This window comes from Callorhinus ursinus, unplaced genomic scaffold (genome assembly GCF_003265705.2).
Source record: "Callorhinus ursinus isolate GAN/ISIS: 27379988/994484 unplaced genomic scaffold, GSC_fseal_2.0 scaffold103, whole genome shotgun sequence".
In the NCBI taxonomy this organism is placed as follows: domain Eukaryota; kingdom Metazoa; phylum Chordata; class Mammalia; order Carnivora; family Otariidae; genus Callorhinus; species Callorhinus ursinus.
Genome location: NW_027397165.1, coordinates 1555131 through 1560482, shown reverse-complemented (window position 1 = coordinate 1560482; position 5352 = coordinate 1555131). Strand labels below are relative to the sequence as shown.

Here is a 5352-nt window from a genome sequence, read left to right as displayed (position 1 = left end):
CAAAACTGGGGCATCACGTTGCCTGATTTCAAAGCTATATTACAAAGCTGTGACCATCAAGACAGCATGGTGCTGGCACAAAAACAGACACATAGATTAGTGGAACAGAATAGAGTCTCCAAGAAAGGACCCTCAACTCTATGGTCAACTAATCTTTGACAAACCAGGAAAATATATGCAATGGAACAAAGACAGTCTTTTCAATAAATGGTGCTGGGAAAATTGGACAGCTATATACTTAAGAATGAAACTCAACCATCCTCTGACATTGTACACAAAGATAAACTCAAAATTGATGAAAGACCTCAATGTGAGACAGGAATCCATCAAAATCCTAGAGAGCATAGGCAGTATCCTCTTCAACCTCAGCCACAGCAACTTCTTTCATGACACGTCTCCAAAGGCTAGTGAAACAAAAGCAAAAATGAACTTTTGGGGCTTCATCAAGATAAAAAGCTTTCTCACAGCAAAGGAAACAGTCCACAAAACTAAGAGGCAAACCATGGAATGGGATAAGATATTTGCAAATGACATTATAGATAAAGGGCTGGTATCTAAGTTCTATAAAGAACTTCTCAAACTCAACACCCACAAGTGTCAAAAAACGGGCAGAAGACATGAACAGACACTTCTCCAAAAAAGACATAGAAATGGCTAAGAGACACAATGGAAAAATGTTCATCATTAGCCATCAGGGAAATTCAAATTAAAAAGCAAATTGAGATACCACTTTACACCAGTTAGAATGGCAAAAATTAACAATACAGGAAACAACAAATGTTAATGAGGATGTGGAGAAAGGGAAACCCTCTTACACTGTTGGTGGGAATGCAAGTTGGTACAGCCACTTTGGGAAACAATATGTAGGTTCCTCAAAAAGTTAAAAATAGAGCTACCCTATGACCCAGCAACTGCACTCCTGGGTATTTACCCCAAAGACACAGATGTAGGGTAAAGAAGCGGCACCTGCACCCCAATGTTCATAGCAGCAATGTCCACAATAGCCAAACTGTGGAAGGAGCCAAGATGTCTTTCCACAGATGAATGGATAAAGAAGATGTGGTTCATATATACAATGGAATATTCCTCAGCCACCAGAAAGGATGAATACCCACCATTTGCATTGATATGGATGGAACTGGAGGGGATTATGCTACGTGAAATAAGTCAAGCAGAGAAACACAATTATCACATGGTTTTACTCATATATGGAACATAAGGAATAGCATGGAGGACATTAGGGGAAGGAAGGGAAAACTGAAGGGGGGGCAGAAATCAGAGGGGGAGATGAACCATGAAAGACTATGGACTCCAGAAAACAATCTGAGTGTTTCAGAGGGGAGGGGAATGGGGGGATTTGGTAGCCTGGGGAAGGGTATTAAGGAGGGCACATGTTGTGATGAGCACTGGTTGTTATACACAAATAATGAATCATGGAACAATACATTAAAAAAAATAAGTTAAAAAAAGGAACGAACAAAGCTGGAGAATCACACTTCCTGATTTCAAACTATATTAGAAGGATATTGTAATCAAAAGAGTTGGGTACTGCATAAAAATAAACAGATTTGCAATCCCAGAAATAAACCCACATATGTTTCATCAACTAATATTTGACGAAGGAACCAAAACTTCTCAATGGGAAAAGGACAGGCACTTCAGTAAGTGGTGTTAGAAAAACTGGATATCCACATTTAAAAGTATGAAATTGGACCCCTATCTTATACCACTCACATAAATTAACTCAAAATGGATTAAAGACTCAAACAGAAGACCTGAAACTAAAATTCCAGAGAAATACATAGGACAAACTCCCTGAATTGGGTCTTTACCATGATTTTTTGGACATTCCACCCAAAGCACAAGCAAAAGCTAAAAGAAAGAAATGGTATTAATCAAACTAAAATACTTCTGTACTGCAAAATGATAATAAACAAAAGGAAAAGTCAACCTACAGAACGAAAGAAAATATTTGCAAACCATTTATCTGATAAGGGGTAATATCTGAAATATGTAAATAACTCTACAGCTCAGTGGCCAGAAAAAATCCAATTTAAAAGTGGGAAAAGGATCTGAATAGATATTTTCCCAAAGAAGAACTAAAGATGGCCTATGTTTACATGAAAAAGTGCACATTGCTTATCATCAGGGAAATGTACATCAAAACCACGAGATATCACCTCATGTTTATTAGAATGGCTATTATCAAAAAAAATGAGATATCAAATGCTGGTGAGAATGTATAAAAAAGAAATCCTGTGTACTATTAATGGAAATATACATTGGTAGAGCCACTATTGAAAACTGTATGGAATTTCCTCAAGACTTAAAAACAGAAATACCATATGATCCACCAATTCCACTTCTGGGTATGTATTTGAATGAGATAAAATCTCTATCTCAGATATCTGCACTCCCATGTTCACTGCAGCTTTATTCACAATAGCTAAGACATAGAAATAACCTAAGTGTCCATCAATGGGTAAATGGGTTTTTAAAATGTAATATATCTATATCAATATAGATATATTGTATTATTATTCATCCATAAAAAAGGAAATCTTGCCATTGTAACAATATAGGCAGACCCTCAGGGCATTATGCTAAGTGAAATAAGTCAGACAAAAAAAGACCAATATTGTATGATCTTACTTACATGTGGAATCTAAAACCCTCTTATTTATAGAAACAACTAGTAGAGTGATAGTTACCAGGGGCTGACGGTGAAGGAAATGGGAAGATGTTGGTCAAATTGTACAAACTTAAGTTATAAGATGAATAAGTTCTGGAGCTCTAAGGTACACCATGGTGACTATAGTTAACAATACTGTATTGTATGCTTGAAAGTTGCTGTGACAGAAAAGCTTTGATGTTTTCACCATAACAACAACAGCAACAAAATGGTAATTATTTGCAGTAAATGATGTGTTAAACAATCTTATTGTGATAAAGGTTTTCAATATATACATATATTAAATCATCACATTGCTCACCTTAAGTTTAAGCCATGTTATATGTCAATTTTATTTTGATAAAATGCGTGTGGGTGGGGTAAGTTCCAGTGGTTGGCTTCCTTGTTCTAGCAACCTATGAATAAATAGCTTTTGAGTATTTCTTTCTAAAATAAGGAATGTTAATATAACATACTCTTTAAATATATACTTGTTCTTCTCTCATTTCTCAACTTCTTTAATAGATATAAAATGATATAAATTAACTAATTTAAACAATGTATTGTTATATTTTGTAGCATAGATAGATGTAATAGGTATAGCAATAATATCACAAAAGCAGGAAATGAGGAATACAATATACAGGAGTAACATCTCTGTATCTCACTGGAATTAAGTTATTATGAATAACTTAACTTAGGTGCATTAACTTAATTAACTTCTAATAAGTTAAATGCATATGTAAACTTGTAAATGCACTTAATTTAGGTGCATTAACTTAACTTCTAATAAGTTAAATGCATATGTAAACTTTAGAGCAACCAATAAAAAACAACTCAAAAATATACAGCAAAAAATCGTTAAATGAATTAAAGTGTTACAATAGAAAGTATTCACTCAATGCAAAAGAAAGCAGAAAAAGGAATATAGAAGACAAAGACATGAGACATATATAAAGCAAAATATAAAATGGCAGATATAAATCCGTGTATACAAAAATAACAATAAATGTGAGTGACAATGTGAATATGAATGGAATGAAGAATCATACTGGATTTTTTTAATCAAAGTATAAACAGTACAGAGGAGATACACTTTTTTTTGTTTGTGTTTGAACTTCAGTTAGTGAACATACAGTGTAATATTAGCTTCAGGTGTACAATATAGTGATTCAACACTTCCATACAATACCCAGTGCTCATCACAAGTGCACTTCTTAATCCCCATCATCTATTTAATTTACCCCCCACCCGTCTCCCTTCCGGTAACCATCAATTTGTGCTCTATAGTTAAGAGTCTGTTTCTTGATTTGTTCCTCTCTCCCTTACTTTTCCCCTTTGATCATTTGTATTGTTTCTTAAATTCCACATATGATGAAATCATACAGTATTTTTCTTTCCACAGGAGATACACTTCAGATGCAAAGATACAAATAGGTTAAAAGTAAAAGGATGGGGGCACCAGGATGGCTCAGTCAGGTAAGTGTCTGCCTTTGGCTCAGGTCATGATCCTGGGGTCCTAGAATCAAGTCCCACATTGGGCTCCCTGCTCAGTAGGGAGCCTGCTTTTGCTCATGATCTCTCTCGCTCTCTCTCGCAAATAAGTAAATAAAATCTTTTTTACAAAAAAACAAAGTAAAAGGATGGAAAAAGATATCATGCCAATATCAACCTAGGAAAGCTGGAGTGGCTATAACTAATAACAGAAAAATAAACTTAAAACAAAAAATGTTACTAAGATAAAGAGGGACATTCTATAATGAACATAGGATCAGTCCACCAGGAAAATACAGCAATAATAAATTTATATGCACCTAACATAAAACTATAAAAACAAAGCAAAAACTGATAGAATTGAAGGTAAAAAAAAATAGAAAATTCAACAAGAGGAGTTTGAGACTTTGATACCTCATTATCAATAATAAATAGAACCAGGCATAACATCAATAAAGAAATAGAAGATTTAACACAATAAACTAAGAGATCTAACAGATAGCTATAAAATTTCATCCAAAAACTTTGGAATACACATTCATAGAAAGTACACTGGAACAATCCCTAAGATAGGCCATACATTAGCCAATAAATAAGCCTCAATAAATTTAAAAGAATTGCAATCATATGAAGTATGTTTCCTAATCACAATGGAATGTAATTAGAAACAAATAACAAATTCTGCTTTCATGCTCTTGGCTATCTTGGTGACTGCTCTTCATTGGGGCCATCCTGCAACTAAGAAGGAAGATGGTGGGCTCAAAGAAGACAGAAAAGTCACTGGAGTCAATCAACTCTAGGCTCCAACTCATTATGAAAAATGGAAAGTACATGCTGGGGTATAAGCAGACTCTGAAAATGATCACACATGACAGAGCAAAACTGCTCATCCTCGCCAACAATACCCCAGCCTTGAGAAAATCTGAAATAAAATACTATGCCATGGTTAAAACTGGTGTCCATCACTACAGTGGCCATAATATTGAACTGAGCACAGCATGTGGTAAATACTACAGAATATGCATACTGGCTATCATTGATCCATTTGATTCTGATATCATTAGAACCAGGCCAGTGAAAAGTAATCACATGAAATTCCTCCTTAATAAAACTGGCCAGAGCTTGTAGAAAGAAAGAAAGAAGAAAGAAAGAAAGAAAGAAAGAAAGAAAGAAAGAAAGAAAGAAAG

General features: G+C 34.7%; 1 pseudogene; it reads left to right on the top strand.

Moving 5' to 3' along the window:
• The first annotated feature begins 4915 nt into the window (after positions 1-4915).
• Positions 4916-5293, top strand: LOC112808770 (large ribosomal subunit protein eL30 pseudogene; annotated as a pseudogene).
• Positions 5294-5352: the final 59 nt, after the last annotated feature.